General features: G+C 37.2%; 1 long non-coding RNA gene across 1 annotated transcript; it reads right to left on the bottom strand.

Moving 5' to 3' along the window:
* Nucleotides 1-2,484: 2,484 nt before the first annotated feature.
* Nucleotides 2,485-4,722, bottom strand: LOC146475278 (uncharacterized). Its single transcript, XR_014865855.1, has 3 exons — nt 4,353-4,722; nt 3,222-3,441; nt 2,485-2,551 (listed from the first exon to the last, which is right to left on the bottom strand). It is a non-coding gene; the product is annotated as an uncharacterized LOC146475278 (long non-coding RNA).
* Nucleotides 4,723-18,388: the final 13,666 nt, after the last annotated feature.

The following is an 18,388-nucleotide window of genomic DNA, read 5'->3' as shown; positions in this document are numbered from 1 at the left end:
GATACGTAAAAATTATTTCTTCTCTTTGTAGTCTTTCAGCTGATTTGGTCACACAAATTCTCCTTCTTCCATAAGTTAATGGTTTAAATTTCCAAACCAAATGGATTGTGTAAATGCGGCAGGTTTCTTTTACAGGCCAAAAGACACAACTCAAGGTCACTGTAATAATATAATTTTATATGAACCAGCTAAACAGGGCCTCCTCCTACCTACAACAACTGTCCACTCCTATAACACCAGAAATTCTGCCAAGCTTAATTTCCACCGACCACAAGTTAGCTAACATAGGCAAATTTACTTTTAAGTACTCTGCTTCTGTCATATGGGAAACTGTCCCCATGGCATTGAAAAAAACAAAAACTTTTAACAGGTTTGAGAAACTTTATATGGCCCACCTGATCTCTTGTCAATCAAATAATATATGTTCTGTTTAATGATCAAATATAATAGTATGTAACTATCTAATAATAATAATAGAGTTAAAAATAATAATAATAATAATGTCTGCTTAGATTTTGATCTTTGTTGTCGCTGCTGTTGCTGCTGATGATGTGTTGTCCTTTTCCTTTCTTTTTGTTTGTTGTTGTTGTTGTTGTTTGTTTGTTTTTATGTTGTTTTTTTGCTTTTTTTTGTTTTTATTTATTTATTGTTTTGTTCTTCTTTTATTAAGCTTGTCCTGTTTAGATTTCTTGCTCGGTTCAGTATATCTCAAACATACCTTAATTTACACAAATGTAATTCTCTCTTGTACATCCTAGGCTCTACAAACATTTCCTACATTTTCTAATATCTCAATAAAGCTCAGTGTCATTTCTTTGTTTACTTAAAAGTAGGTGGTGGTCAGCTAGAAAGCCTTTGCTACTTTGACCACCACACACATTTTATAATTTGTACTGTATTTATTTTTATCTTGTAATCATTTGTTGTAATACTTTTCTTTCTATGTTAATGTTGTGTAAATAGTGTGAAATAAATGAACCATGAACCATCCTAGCCCTAACACCATGCTACTGTCTTGGTTATATACCAGCAAACCAGAAAGACCTGTCTGTGTAAATGGTAGGCGCCCAATTATGTCCAACATTAAAATACCGAGTACACCCTTGCTGTTTTAAAGGGTTTTTTTTTTTCTCAAAAATGGAAGTTTGAATTTCTTTTGGGAAATGGAGGTACCACATCTGGATTTGGGATCTGAAGAATGTTTGGTTACTTGCAACATGTGAGCAAACAGAGCAAGTCCCTATGAGTTTCCCATTAGAGTTTTATTTGGTAGTGATGAGCTTTCCCTTTCAGTGGTTCTTGATTCACCTTTATCACATAACACTTGAAACATTTTCACCTGAAATTTATGTTAAGTTTAGGGGACATGCCCCCTCGACTGCTTCTTTGATGACAAGTTAATAAAGGTTATAATTTTACACATAGGAGTCCACAGACTCGAAAATTAGAACCACATAATACACAAGTCTAATAATATTTGACTCTTGATATGAAGAACAAAGGTCATTATCTGCACTTGATTTGCAAGGCACAATGAGCTGCTTAAATAATCATTGTTGTACTGAGCATTGCATTATTTGTACATGCATAGAGGATGATACACTAAGAATAATACAAGGTTCTTTATGTCCAAAGCAGCTATCTTGGTGCATGGACACTCACCTCTGATGGGATCCTTGATTTCAGCCAAAAAAAATAATAACAATAATAATAGGAAGGTGTGAAGGTCTTTTGGGCTCATAAAAGTAGCAAATGGCAGATAAATAGAAAACAAATAAAAAAAAATATTTCCACTATTTGTTTTCCTGTGCATGTCTGTGTGTTCTAATGAACTGTCACCCATTTCTGCAGCAAAACAACAGCTTTCACAGTAAGCTGATCTTCAGTAACCATGAATTCCTAAGTATTCCTTAACCATGGCCTTCCATAGCCAGGAAACAACATTTAATCAAACTGTCAGACACAAACCCACTGTAGAGAAGTGGTGGGGAAAAGAAACTTTGAAAACAGTGTCTGTCTTGGATGAAAATTCCTTGTTGATGCCAATTCCTTGAGCAAAAAAAATTTTCTTGTATTGATATTTGCACCCATGTAAGGTCCTAACTTTTCTTAATATTAAGACCAGCAACACAAAATTATGTTCAAGGACTTTTCACACAAGTACACAAAAAATATCAGAACAGTGAACCTTGAACCTTTAAGCCCCAGTAGTGATCAGTATCAAAATTTCTCCTAATATTTATCAATACACAATCAAGGAGAGGTCATGAGATCACCAGTGGTGAAATTTCTTGATATTTCAACAGCCACCCTATAATGCTACTATGAAAAATGGACATGTAGAGACCAGTAAGGAGAAACTGTATGTTGACACTGAGGCTTAAAGGTTAAAAGCTAATAAATACAGAGCCATATTGTTGGTGATTATCGCAGCTTCTTTTATGCTTCGTCCTTCCACCACCCCATGCGTCAAAAAGGGCTTAGTTACTTGAGAATCCCTTTTTATTCAGCCTTCTCATTATCCATTTTCTGGTAATTATATTGTCTTATTCTAATGGAAAGAATAACAACATCCCAGTGAATGACTACAGTTTTTTCTTAATTAATTGCATCTTTGTTCAGGGGGCACAACTTCAGAGTACAGCAAACGAGGAACACTTTCCTCAGTATTCCCTACAGCGAAGATTGTTGTCATGACAACAACAGCAACAGAAAAACAACCAAACTACAATCATACAAAGTTTGAATATGAAAGATTTATGGAGTACTACAAAGGCCCTCCTATCTTAACACAAAGTAATGTTGACCAGTTTGATTAAATATTTTTGCCCATAGCAGATGAACTTATCACCACCAATGTCAAAAATTAAGCCTGTCAGCCTATTATTTACTCATCATTAGTACTGTGTGGATTTGGGGGTGCCTTTTTGGGTGGAAGGCTTGGGGATCACCAGTTCTACCTTACTCCCCAAATTCCTCAAAATGCACTTTTGGCTCAGTCTCATTCTCTACAGACTGACAATGAATATTATTTGCCACAATCTTTGGGAATGGGGTTTGATTCTCATTGTGTTGGAAGGATAATAATTTATTCATTTTGGTCTTCCGCAAACTATGGAAAGTTTTTTCCAAGAAAGTGGAAGAGATGGGAAGCCTGCTACATCAAAACTTTACTTTAACAACAATCATATTGGTGTAAATATTGAAGAAATGCAACCCACCATGACAGATTAGTGTAAATACCCCAGAAATCTGTGCAGGGGAAAATTTTTGCTTATAACCACTTTGGTTTTGGCTTTTGTGTGAGAAATGCAGCTGTTGTGATATCTGTTGTCCGAAATGACTGTCATTGCTCTTAATTATGTGTTGAGCTGTGTCCAGCTGTTTTAGCCCTTGAAGATATTCACATCACTGATAGGAACTTTAGGAACTTGCTTCTCCCTAGAAATCAGGTGGAAGAAATTAAGGCAGAGTTAACAAGAAATAAAGGAGAAACTGAGGCCAGTGATAACTATTTGTATCAGAGAATGTGCTAAGGATTAACAATGGAAGTAGTAAATGAAGTGTGTTTAGTACTTCAAGGACTCCATACTAATGATAAAATAATGGAGAAATTCCCCCATCTTGAAGAAAAGAACAATGGCAAAAAGATTCTAAAAACTATAAGTGATGTCAAATCCAAAGAGGCATGTCCTCCTTTTAAAACTACTTCTTTTCTAAAGCCTATCACAAGCATAGACCTGCAAAACATTAGGTGGTGCAGACATGTAAACCAATGTCCCCATTTTTATTTTAGAGGAAGGCTAGTTTTCTATTTTGGATCCAAATTTTTTTTAACTCAGCAGGTGGGAGAGAGGGGATAAAATTAAACTAACTACACTTACATAAAGAGCCCTAATCGGTTCAGACAAGGTGTTCTCTGTTGTAGTACGGGTTTCATTACTATTATTTTGGCGGTCATAAGTCGGACATTTTTCATTTCTCTTAGCTGAGGGGTGGGAGGGATATTGATCTCACCAGATGAATAATAATATTGTGTGGACACTCTATCAATTTCTCAAAAGTCCTATGAGAGATGTTGTATGGATCTTGAAGGAATAAGCACACTGGTCTGAAAGGACTAATATTATATTATGAAGTCTCTTACTCAAAGTCCAGTTCAATTTATAGAAGGAAAATAGTCTTTTAGCAGAAGACAAAAACTGAAAATATGCTAGCAAATGCGGCGCGCGTGTTCAGGAACTCAAGGTAAAGTATTTTGGGGAAATTAATTTGCGTTTACTAAATAAATAATCATTTTAAAAAAAAATCATTTTTTGTCAAGAAATACCAAAAAAAAAAATATGACCTACCTCCATTTTATCCCCAAAAGTAAGCAAGCTTATATCCATCGTGTTGGAAACTTGTGTAATTTGGCAAGGCCGTTTGAACGTTACTGCAAACTCTTTTCGGCTAAAGTCGCTGTTGTCTTCCGAAAAAACAATTTCTCACTGTTCTCTCCCCACACAAAGGGCATGTATGTATTAAAACGTCGCATGACAATCTTAATCGGAGCGAACACTTTTCCGTGTTTTTGTTTCTTCCCCGAACTGAGCGAAAACCAAACACAGAAGGAAAGAGCCAATCACAGAGCAGATTAGAATGAGGCATTCTTAATTCTGGTAACCAACCAGAAATGGCGTTATATCGAACTTTACCAGATCTCACATTTCGACATTCCCGATCCGACGACTGAGATCGGGGTACGAGATTAACGATCTACTAGACACCTGGCGGAAAACAAACCATTCATGGTGACCAAGCGCTGTCATCTCGCCACGGATTCTTGCAGCCAAAGATAAGGACACAGAACAGTCTACTTTTTATAAGAGCCAAGGAGCAGGTCAAATTCAGTGGAAGAGATTAGCCATTTCCGAGTTGCTGTGAACCTCATCATCAAAGCGAGGCTAAATGTAAAACTACTAATGGAAAGCTTTGCACTTAGCCTCGTTTACAAAATGAGGTTCACAGCAACTCGGAAATGGCCTATTACTATGCATGTTCCTGCTTTCGACATACTGTTTGCTATTTTAATCGATGTTTGTCCTTTGATTTTTAAGCACAACTTCACTGCAGAGATTAATCAATTGAGCGAAACATTTGGTTTAATCATTGTTTAGTTTAGTTTGCTCATGGATTCTTCTCCTAATCAAATGTACATAACAATCAACTTCTCGTGTTTTGCATGCTAAGAATTAGTTGAATAGTTTGTTTGTTTGTTTGTTTGGGCTCTGTTCTGTTCACGATGTTGTTAGCAAATCCCAACAAAAAAGGTGCATTTGTTACTATGAATATGAAAAGTCACTATACATCGAAGCATTGGAACCTGGTATTATTATTGACTTTTAAACCAGTGGTGAATTAAAATCGTCATTATTAGTATAGGGGTAAAAATACCAACAATTAAGGTAACATGGGTCTGTAATTCCAAATGTGATAAGGCCAGCTAAACCAACATTGCCATACAGTTAAACTTGCGCTTCACGCGTGTAATAGTTGCAGCATCCAGAAGACCTTTGTGAGAGCATTCGGTAGTACTTACCTTCAGGCATACTACCTGTGGTGAAGTATCCTCACGTAAGGTTTCTGAAGTGTTGTGCTGTGGTCCCGCCAGGCGTGCGCATTCTCGTCCCCAGAGCCTCACGTCCCTCTTATCTGAGGGAGGCCTTCGCACGAGGTCCTCGTGTGAAGGCCTCCGTCAGCTATGAGAGACGTGAGGCTCTGGGGACGAGAATCATCATTCTTTGGTGCGCAATTTCAGATTTACTAGTTACCAGACTCTAGCCCTTATTACGCAGCGGTAATTTTTCCATGACAAAAAGATAGTTGTTTCGTTAGTTTCTCCCCAGTTTTAATTTTAGAAGTAGAGTCAAATATTTGAAACTAATTATATGTATAATATATTGTGTCATTATACTACCAGCTACTTCAATCTGAGATTGATAAGAACATTATTTAAGGTGGCCGAACACAGATTTTTAGTGTACAGGTGTTAGAAGACGTTATTTGGAAACTATGTATTTCTGGACGCCCAAAATTGGTATGGTGTAAGACTAACTAAGAAAGAATGTATTTTCGTACGTCTTGTTGAGCTAAGTACCGTTTCCATGGCAACGCAGCGAGCTATTAAACGTCCATAAATAGTAGGTTTCCTTTATTTTCAGAAAATGTACTCATTAGATTTTTTCCATTTTTTTGTATCCTGAAAAACTCACTAAACACTGACACAGTTGCACTATTTTCATGTAATTTTAACAGAGAGATCTCCTGTAAATATTGATTTTGCATTTTTATGTTTTGTGAAGATACCCTCTGTTAGATTTAGGTTTCTCTTTGTAGGCGAGTTACGCTTTAAGGGAACTATTTTCATGCCAAATTTCACGAAATTCTAATGAGCGGTTCCTTAGAAAACAGTTCATTTCCACGAAAACAACCAGTCGCAATTTTTTGCTCAATGGCGCATGCGTGGCTTTAATTGGGTTTCATGGCAAAGATGAAAAGCATGCAAAAGGTCTTAGTGAATGACTTTTTTGCACGGAAAGAAAAGAAAAAGAGTCCAGAAACGAGAAACTTAGTTCTTTAGGATCAAAACTTAACTTTATTATCCATTTCATGTGAAAATGAGGGATCACTTTATCGACCGTCGTATTTGCATACCACAACCCTAGCGCGCGCTTAATAAAATCACTAACAGAATCTGTAAAGCGCGCGCAAACTGTGTTCGGCCACCTTAAAGTATCCAGTGGCATTAGTTTTCTCAAAGCTACCAAGCATCGAAGACTAAATAACGTTTAGCAATAATGGTTCAACATACAGTGAATCGTTTTGCTGGTTTGTCATGTATTTTTGGTCAGGCCGGCTTCACTGATTATTTCTTGGGTTAAGAACCTTACACGTTGTTTATTAAAAAATTACGAATTATGCGTGGAAGTTTTGAATTCAAAAGTGGTTCATGTATTGATTTCAATGATTGACTTTTTCTAAATACGGACCTGTATTACGTAATCAAATTGAGTGCGCGCACGGGGAATCAGACGAAAAAGAGCAGTAGAGGAATTATGTAAGAATCGAAAGCAAATGTCAGATGAATAAAATCAGCACAAACTGAAATATTAGAGACATTGCATTGACGATGGAAAAGCAATGAATGTACCGGCTAGCACTAATGACACAAATGATTGATCAGAGAAACTACAGAGTATGTTATCTTTGAAATATGCATGGTTAGTAGCCCTTAGGTAGACCTTGTTAAAGGGTCCTAGTCAGCCACACGTTTGTTTTTGTTTATATGCGAGAGTTTGGCCATTATATTTAATTGGGAGCATGTAGAAATAAACGAAATCACTGTGAAACTACTAAAGATAATGAAACAAGCTTTCAGGAACACAACTTACAGTTAAGCAATAAGATAAATTAAGCAATTTAAGCAATAAGATCAGTTAAGCAATAAAATAAATTTCGCTTCACCATGCAATATCAATAATTTCGATGGCATCCAAAATGGCGGAGGCTGACTAGGGTCCTTTAAGATCTGCTTTTCCCGCATAGTCATAAGCCGAGCAAAAATACCTTAGTTTGTAATATCAGGCAACGTCCTTAAGAAATCCTAGTTACTTGTACCATCTCGTGATGCGCAGAACGCAGAAGAAGGCACCCTTCTTAAAATAAGTGAAAAAAGGGACAAAATCAAAACTGACTAAGCGAGAAAAAATGATAAAATAAAACTACTGGCAACACGATGATGGGTGCTTGAGCCGGTCTGCGTGTGGTATTACCGCTTAGAGCCAAGAGAAGTAATCTCTTGTTGGAGTGTATTGTCTTCCACGCGCGCTTGTCATTATAGTTAAACTCACTTTTAAGAGCGGGTTGAGAACATAGTTATTAATTAAGTTGAATTGAAGTCCTGAGGCATTTGAGGCTGTGCAAGTTGGCATAAGAAAGGAACGCTGTCATCATATGAGATGACGCAAGAGGTTTGGGATTTCTTCAGAAAAAAGGTATACCTTTATTACAAGCTGACTAGCTATGCTGGCTGGAGTATTATTTCTGGCCTGGCAGAATAGGCTTGGGCCAGTTGAAAGTTAAAATGTCATGACAATATTATTGCAAAAGTAATCAGTCTAATGTGTAATGTTTACATGACGTTGATGTTTAAAGAAACACTCTTGCAATGCAACTGGAGTACGCTCTTTTTCGCTCTCAGAAAACTTACGCTCCCATAGTCCGCGTTCCCGTTATCCAGCGTAAGTACTCTTGGACGGACACAAACTGTACTGATAACATTACCAATGTAGAAAACTGTGTAGTAAGAAGTGTTTCATTTAATTGAGGAAAAACCATCGTAGTTACACAACTCAAGTAACTGCCACAAGGAAGCCGGCGGCCTGGAAAAAATTCAAGCCTGATTGGAATTTGATCCCATGGCCTCTGCGATTCCGGTGAAATGGTCAGTTAAGTTGCCCACCCAACAGCGATTGTCTTTTTATTATTATTATTATTAAATAATTCACATTCATTAATTCACCTTCCACGGGTATATTACTAACAAAATGACCAGTTTCGAGTTGGTTTGATTAGAGCAGTAAAACGGAATTCGGTAGACTGAATTCATGGAATCGAAACCTGTTCCATACAGCTTAAATACACCAATGTGATCGTCTTTCTTCTAGTAAGTAAGTAAGTAAGTTTATTTTGCCACACCACAAATACAATGTAAACAAAAAAAATAGAAAAAGATAGATGTAACAATGGCGAGGAGTCCTAAAGGAAACTGTGAAGCTTATATTAATTAGGTCTCCTCAGTTATTATTTTACAAGATGAAATCAAAAAAGAAGATAAGAGCACGACGACGGATACAATTACAATTTCATACAATTACAATGTCAAACGGAAGGATATATTACGAAAAGAAAAGCTACAAGAAAATTAAAACTACTAATAGTTATTATAGAAAAACGCCTTAAGTGCTTTTTTAAAGGAGATAGAGGAGGACGAGTTGACGATTTCGGTACACAAGGAGTTGTAAAATTTAGGGCCCTGGTAAAAAACGGAAAATTGTTTGCTGAGAGGCAAACGATATAAATGAGAGTTTCTTGTATGATACGAATGAATTTCTTTCTGTAAGGTGAATTTACTGTCAAATTTTAAAGGAAGGGTATGGTTTTGGTAAGAGAACATGAATAAACCTAATTGAAATAGGTGTATGTCATGAAATTTTAAAATACCAAGTTTTCTAAAGATTGGATCAGTATGCGCATAGAAATGAGTTTTAGCTATAGTTCTCACCACTCGTTTCTGAAGAATTTCAAGACGAACAAAGTTCGATTCAACCTTTCGCCTGCAGTTACATGTATTTTGCATCCATAACCGTGTTTCATAGCTTTGCACCGCTTTAAGTACCTGCCTCGCCGGTAACGCGGTCTCTGGGAACAATTTTTATTTGTTGATCTTGTTATTGCATTTTTTAAAATAGCCTGAGTCTGTGATGGCTAGTAGACTTCTTATTGGGTTGATATGGAGCGATAACTGTCCTTCAAATTTACCCTATCCCGACAAGACAGACTGTTGATAGGGTAGACAATAGATAATTACTAAACTGGCACAAAATCCTGTTTATTCATACAAGGGCGGGATGAATAGCTATCGCCGGCGGTAGGGTTCCAAAAGCAACGATGGTCCGAATTTAAGGACCTCGTGATATTGAGTGTGACTTTAAAAACTGCCTAGAATCTGTTTGGATTCTTTTGGAAAATAAATTTTATGAATACCTTTTAGTATACATAAGTTGCATCTTTTAAAAATTATGTTCACTATTGCCACGGTATTTAAATGAAAGTCGCTGGACGAGGCCAGATACCCGAAAGTGTCAACCGCCCAAAATTCGATGAAAATAACAAATGGTACATGGTAAAAGGGTGCAGAATTCGAAAGTTACGAGCGAGGGTTCTTACTTTAGAGACTTTAAATAAGGGAGTTGTTGATTATTTAGTGCATGCAAGGAACGTGACCTGAACAAATCAAAAGTAATTCAATTATCAGGTCAACTATTGTTTTCTGGTTTCATTGTGCCCAGGAATTTGGACAAAACAAAGAACTATAGATGAACTTGCGCTCCACCAGTTAAACTTGACATTAGTTTTATGAATTATGGCTACTTTCCAAAGCTTTGTTAAGTCCCTCCTACCTTCCTTTCTATTGCCAACTAATTCAAAATGAATGATTATGGTAAAAAAAAAATTGACTGAAATCTGTCTAGCACTTTAAGGCATGATTTTCCCAAGAGAACGTATATTTAATGTTACGTAATACCGTGTTTTAAGTCATGTTATAAATATGACTTCAAATATGCAACAACACAAGAGAATAGATGGCATTAGAGCAGAAAGGTATGATCCATATGCTTTGACATCATTTTCCATGAGAAAACTGAATTGTGGCGTTATGATATTTCCGACAGTGTTTCCGAAATCAGCGATGACTGGTATTTATTAGTGGAAAGATTCCAGTGATTGGAAAAACCTATTACAAATACCGCAGACATACCTTGGTCAACACTAGTATGCACCGAGCATTGAAACGTATTCCCTTACGCGACCTGTAAGGTTGTGCATGTGGTGAACAAAAAGCAGGTGTGACTGTGGAGTAGTTTGGTGTGATACAGTAAACAGCTGTTCGTTTAGGTGTTATCATGATAGGGCATACCCTTTCGTCCCAGCTGTAGCCCGCGAACGCAGACGTTTTTCCGGCTGTCGCTTCTCTCTGGCGGAGAGCCGGAAATTCGTCTACGTTCGCAGGCTACGGCTGGGACTGTGAAGAAACTTAGGTTAAGATAGGGTAAACATTGTTATCTTGGTGTTTTAGATCTAAGGACTACTGCCCTCCACGAGTAAATGCAAACGTTTATGAAAAAAAATATGAGCTGTTTAGTACAGTGAAAGATTCTTTCAACGGTGTTAACAACGTAAAGAAATTCTGCGGACTATTGGCATACTGGGAAACAGATGAAGAAAGCGCGAAGAGTATGCCCAGAATGTTCACTTCGGCATATTTTGGTTTCAAGGGTTAAACCGTGATTGCGCTTATCCAGGATAATATAATAATAATAATCACCTTATTTACCCTCGGGTTTGTGAGGCTGATTAGGCCTCTAGCAATTAATGCGAGCTTTCTGACCATCGAATTGTAATTTGGAAATGATAGTTTTTGAGGAGATGGGGAGTGCCCAGAGAAAAACCTCTTGGAACAAGGACGAGAACCAACAACAAACTCAACTGGCCACTTATAACGCTGTGGAAGGCAAGTGCTCTCACTAGCACTAGTGCGCCATCCCTACTCCCTCTAACCTCAACTTTGAGTAGATTGTGTCAGTTTATACTTGAATCTAAATTCCTGTTAAATATTTGTGTCCTACGTTGTGACTTTGCCCGGGCGCCGTTCAAACTTGAATGTTTTTCATGTTAAAAAAGCTGCCTTTTGAAAAAGGTCCGTTAGTCACTGTATTTTGTTTGTAAAAAGGAATTTAAATACTTGTGCAATAAACGACTTGAGTGGATTTACATATATAACGAATCTACAGAAATACAATCCTTAGCCTAATAGCTTCTGATTCGCGACAACATTTCGCGGCAAAGTTCATGTGAAGGAGACAAGGCCAAACAGAACTAATTCTTTAATATTGTACGTCGTGTGATATTTTCAGGCCATTCAATCTGTATTCATTCTTTTTCTCTACACGTTTAATATTATCTCGAGACTGAGACTGACCGATCAAGCTTCCCTGTTGATCTGTTGTCCATAGAGTTCAGTTCAGTTACACTGATCAATAGGCGATACGCCATAATTCCGTTAATCGCATTAAATAAATTATAAGCGGATTAATAATAACATCCGATTCTCATTAGCCAGGCCGGCTTACAACCTCTTATCGTCTGAGACAATCTGACTCATCTAGTATCACTGTTCAATTCCATTAAAAAATAGCCGCCTATTTTAAGCAATTCTTATCAGTAGGTCTAAAATTCATCCGTCTTTGCCTACTGTCACCATAAAACGATTTCCAAAAACGCTGATGAAAAACCCGGCGAAGACTTCTGACAATGCCAGTTAAACTATAATCATCTTAAATACGGAAGGATGGCAAGGCATCGTTGTTAAATCGGATAAGGGAACCCAAAAATGGAGACATGAAAGACTCTTTGGTTGGCCGTTTCACCTCGCTAATTGTGTCTGGTGCATGCTAAGTGTGACACTGAGGCGAAAACCCATTAGACAAAAAGGAAGCGTTTTCAAACAAAATAAAAACACATTTGTGTGGTGAGAATGATGCCAGACGCTGGCGTGGGCAATGCTTTGCTAAGCTTAAGTGGCCAAATAACAAAGAAATGTTTTAAAAACGCCCTAGATTAGGTCTCAAAATTGCTCGGAAAGTTATGTGATGATTTAGTCACTAAAAAATGTTTGTTCGGACATAACATTTCCTTCGGCACCAAAGATGGTGGTGTAGGGTAACAAGTTTTGAGCACAGCCTTTTTTCGATTATCAAATGTGAATAAGGGAGAAACGAAGACTCGGAAAAAAAAATCCGAGTCTTCGTTTCTCCCTTATTCACATTCGATATCTTGTTGTTGTAACAGTTGTTGTTTGTCCGTTAGTAAACATACTTTAATAGTGTAAATCTCGCAGTTATTTATTTGTTTGTTTATTTATAGTTTCTCGAACGTTTTAAAGGTTTTTAACATTTTTGAAGTTTCACTCAACTCATTGACAGAGTTTTCTTCAAATGGCCACCGGTTCTTTTCCCTAAAAAACACTTTTATCTTAGCTTGAGTCATTAAATCATTAAATTTCACACACTTGTACGATAAGACAAGTTTTTTTCTTAGAAACTGTAGCAAAAATAGAAACAGTTTCTTCTTAAGGTTATCAGCCAGGGCAGCAACGTTTACAGCGTGGTTATATAAATAGAGGTAAAATGATTCTTGTAGAAAACCAATCACTCCCATTTTGCTCAGTAATATCGATAAGTCAATCGAATAATTTAGAACGAAAGCCGACTCCTACCAAAAAACATTTTGTGATCCGTCCTCTGCTTTAAATAGCTGGAGAATGATTATGGAACACAGCAAAGGAAACTAAAGATTTGGTGAATCTTGAGATACGGTGTACTACTCTAAACGGTGTTAAAAGAAGATAATTCTCATGTCAACCATGCGTGGGAAAATAATACGTCGGTTGAGTTTATTTTTAATGTGAATCTTCTTCATTACAACTGCCTGACACTGTTGGGTGATTTACAGGATCTGTAAACTAATACTGAAAATGAAAGTAAGCTTGACTTTGAGATGAAGTAAAGAAAGCTGAGAATTAGGGTTAGCGCAACGATAATAAGTGGTTCTTGTTATTTTACTTTTGCATGTGAACTGAATGAGCAAAGTAACGTATGTATGAGGGCCGCACTTGAATGCAAAATACTACATACCATAAAAATTTTTTCACATAACAATCACAGTCCTGTACGTATACTATGTAATATACCCTCTTTTATTTTTCAATAATATGTTTTTTTGTCAGGAGGCTCCTGTCACCGTGGTGGTTTTCAGGTAGGTCCTGCATTAAATTAATTATCATTATTTATAAAATTGTAATAAAGTATTGCTCTGATTCATTCTGATTTAAATAGTTGTTTCCACTACGAAAAGTTATGCTCATTTAGTAACTTTAGATTTTATCCACGGACTTATAATTCAGACTTGCATAACATGAAGTCAGGCATTACTCATTAAGGTTAAAGAATTCTTGAGTACATGAGAGGTCGATTCTCTGTCTCAGTGGCTGAAAACCAATTACTTATGCTGCCATTGGCAATACGTTCTCAAGTCGATTGAATTCTAACTCCTCAGTTTTTACCACCAGCCACCTGTACAAGTGGCACTTGTGAAGGTCGGTCATTTTGATTGATCGCTTTGTTTGGTCGAACCACTTAGAACACCATGAAAAACATTACCACATTCCGGGAAAGTACTGTCCGTCGATTTCATTTGATCGGTCACACCTTAGGATTTTAACCACACTCAACGTTCGAACATCCTTGTACAGCATAATAAACAGCACCACAGGAAAGTACTGCTCAGTAGCTTTCATTTGAATGGTCACACCTTAGGATTTCAACCACACTCAATGTTCCAACGTCCTTGTACAGCATAATAAATAGCACCACAGGAAAGAACTGTTCTATAGGTTTAAAGACCTTCATCTCATCATAGGACCTTAACTTGGATTATACCCTGTTAGTAACAGAGTAATATTTATCAGTACTCTGAGTACCACTATAAAATCAAGAGCGGGAAACTTTTACTCTGGGCATGCCTTAGAAGTGTTCAGTTTGCAGACGAGGACTCGTTCATCAATAAACATGCAGAGAGGAAAATTCTGATGTGGTCTGAAAAGGGTCCATTCGTATTCAGGCTCCAGATGTGAGGGTAAGTTGTCAAATCCTAGTTTTTCAAGTTAACATACAAACAACAATAGTTTTTGTTACTCTCTTAGTTAACAAGCGATATTTCATTTTCCTAGTAAACACTAAGGGTCAGTTATTAAAAGACAGTTTAGACGCTGTTTAACAGAACCACCTTATAAGTCATTTCAATTTTGCCAACAAATATATTAAAACATTGTCAACTGCCGACGGTAACAAGAAGGCTTGCATCCCAGACTAGAAAACTATTTATCTACTTAAAATAAAACGCTTATAAACAGATTTGGAGGCCCACTGGTTGTCTTAACCCGCGATCTAAGTTAGACTCTGCTTAAATAACTGGCCCTTAGTAACACAGCATGGTGGAGGACAAAGGTGCTTCTCTATACTTCAGTCAGCAGTTATCTGGCCACCCATGATTTGTGGCATTCACAGAAGTCCGGGCAAATGTTAGAGCCAAATTGATTCACTCAGAGTTTATTTATTCCTCTATCTCACATACGTTTGTTCCCTGTCAGACGCATGGATGCGAACAGTTGGGTCCGAGTTTGATTTATTTTGGTTCCGCCCGCCTCTTTATAATAACATTTCGGCTGTCAAACCTTTTCTTTATCATTTAAAAACAACTGAGAACAGTGACCAAGTTCTGTGGCTATTTCCTCTAGTTTATAATGATCTAGATACAACATATATCACTTCAGGGGCAAAGAACCTTAAAACACTTCTCTCTAAACGTTGAAAACCGGCCTCGTAAATTATAAGCGACATACAAAACGTTTAATTTGTGAGCCATACAAAATTCCTCCCTTTGTTTATTCAAATGGTTGGTAGACAAACCGTAGAATAATGTCAGCGAAGAAGAGACAAATCCTGATGGTGGAGGACTTTGTTAACCTTTTCATTGAAATAAGAGACGTTAATGTCGGTAATAATACATGCAATTCCAATCGATATCAAATAATCCCCTAGTTTAACCCTATTTTGGTCAGACCAGAACTATAGTACATTGATTCTTTTGGTCTTCCTATCCAAAAGTACATGGCTGTTTTTCGGCAATAACAGAGAGTTCCTCAGTTCAAGGGTTGTTGAAAACTGAGCCTCCCTCTGAGAGCACTGTTTTGATGTCATTTCGCTGCTTGATAAACTGTTACCTGTCAGTCACAGAATTGAAATGTTATTTTTCAGATGGTCAAAGTTTGCGGATGTTTTTCAGAACGGCAGATTCAGCGACGCTACAGATAACATCACAGCCATGCTGTAAAAGGATTTCCGCTGTCGTCTGTAATTGGTAACTTCTTCCTCCCAGTTATTATGTTGACTCCGCCGGATAAACATTTCAGACAATCAATTCGGTTCACTGTGTTTCCGTTCTAAATGTTAGTTGGCTGCAGAAGTTTTCATTCCGCTCGTTAAAAATGATTTTAAAAGCTGATTTCAAGCTCAAGATAAAGAAATGTCCATTTCAAAATTAAGGGACAAAAATTTTATGGAAGAATCTTTATTGATTGGTGATATTAAACTCGAATCAAAGTTCACGTTTATCCAGGATTAGCTTAATCGGGCTTTGAACAACTGGGCCCAGGATATAGGATACCAAGAAGCCACCCTCAGCAATGTAAAGGTTACGATTATAATGAGCTATAGGCATCACAAGATTGAATGAATCACTCAATCCTCTATGAGCTACCGAGAAGGCTTTCCTATAGTGTTGTTGTGCAAGGTGTTTCTGTCAGGAGAGGGGGGTGAGGAGGTATTTGTGCTGAGTGTGTGAATAGAGCATTCCTTAAGTGACTTAGTCTTTGATTTCAGTTATGTTACCTGGGCACTCTTGAGAAAAAACGAATCTTCTATTGTAAGCCATGCAAGCTTTTTTGTAAATGATTTGACCGTTTTGCTGTAGTTTGTGAAGATAATTAGTACTTGTGAAGTCTACACACAATTTATTTATTTATTTCTAATCAATTAATTTTTTGCGACTGCTCGCAGACCCACCAAAAGCAGAAAGTAGCAAATTTGAAAAAAATCTTTGTGCATACTTAACTGAAAAGAATCTTTGGTAAATAAGGCTGTGGGTGGATTGGGTTATCCTTAATCCCAATAATTTTGAGGACATTTACCCGTTATCTCTAAGAAAAAAACCGACCGGATTAAAAACGACAAAAATGATACACAAAACTCCCAATAAACTCGGCAATCGCAAACGAGCGCGCGTTTATGAGGAGCTTTGATTTTAATATTGTGAGAAAGGCAAAAATTTCATCCAGAATCCAAGACTTTGAGGGATCTGAAGCTTATTTCCTTGATTACAATTCCAGTCATCGACAGGAAAAAGGATAAGCTTCGAGATCATTGACAACCTGAATAACTATCGCCATAGAAACGGCTGTGAGCTGCCAAAAACTTGAAAATCATAGAATGAAATCTATCCGCTCTTTTCCGGCCGTTTCGTCTGCTTCGTGCTACGTTTAATGTCCCAAATCTCTCTCCATAATAATTGATTGCACCTTTATCTGTATATAAATCAACAAAAATTGTAGAGTAAAGAGACGAGAAATTTGGGGTAGAAGATCCATGCAAACTCACATTCTCAACATATTTTTCTCTCACTCTCAAGGGCTAAATTTTTCCGCTGAAGCGAAATTCCAATGCGTATCAATGACTTTTGTAGATAGACATAAATTAAAAGGACTTTAGACTTTGTTATGGTTAGGTCGCAATCGCACAAATGCAAAGAATTCCCTGGCTATCTATTTTGAAAACCTCAAAAAAATAAATAAAGATATCTGATTGTTAATGCAGCCTTTCCTGAACTATTTCCAAGATGGTAGCATTATTTTAAACTGATCAAACGTCTCCGTCGTAATTTGCAACAGAATTCTGCATCCTTTAGTTCTCCAAAAGTGTTTATTCTGAATTTTATCTAGAAATTTAATAAAAGATTAGAAGAAGTTGGACAGCTGCTTAAGTGGTTAACACATTGAAGTTTCCTGGCTTCTCGAAAGTTCGCCGGCAAATCCCCTCCGTTTCAAAGTGTTTTAGCAAAGCCCAAGAACTCCGAAAAGGTTATAGGCTTAAAATAAAACATCTGTTGATGCATTAGTTAGAACTGTTGATGATAGTATCAAAATTCCTGTTCAACGTGAGAATATTTAAGCAATGCAACCATTTTGGCCAAGTTTTACGGGTGTTTATGGAGCTATACTGCACAAATTAATGTTTGGCAAACAAAACAACGCCCACGCCAAAACTGATATAACGGTATTTGGCCTCACCTTGTCAGAATTATCACTCATAGCAAAATCGTGTCAGCAAAAAGGAAGAACTTTCCGGGCATTTTTCAAAAACCGTTTAATGACCGTGATAGCATAAAACGCATTGTTCTAAAAATACAACGGCATGAAATACAGTAATGAGAAAAAATTCGCGTTGTTCTTGGAGCATTTGATGACTGCCGATGATAAATTTGATCTCATCGAATTAGAGAAATTATTCGATGATGTTAATCTAGATCTATCTATTATTTTTAGGCACGGCGTCATTCTGTCCACTCGATAAACACTGATAATTTCCTTTAACTCCACTGATCCGCTGATCAAAGAGCTATGATTGTTTCAGGGGAGTGGTAAGGTACTTGTGGGTGTAATGCATTTTATTCGAAATTGGATGTACTTAGTACAGTTCCCAAACTGCCACTGAGTACAAATTATTACTCTATAGCAATCCCGTTTCAATTTTCTGTTGAATATACCAGAACGTTCGTTGATTTACAATGTACTACACGTGTACCCCTAGTAAGCCAAGCGAGTATTTCCTCCTTACCAGACAATGAAACATGATCCTAAGTTACGCCTGAACTAACGTACTTGAACGCCCGA

Source organism: Pavona decussata, unplaced genomic scaffold (genome assembly GCF_977016875.1).
Source record: "Pavona decussata unplaced genomic scaffold, jaPavDecu1.1 SCAFFOLD_84, whole genome shotgun sequence".
NCBI lineage: Eukaryota > Metazoa > Cnidaria > Anthozoa > Scleractinia > Agariciidae > Pavona > Pavona decussata.
Note: the sequence above shows the minus strand (reverse complement) of the source record. Positions and strands in the feature narration are given on the sequence as shown.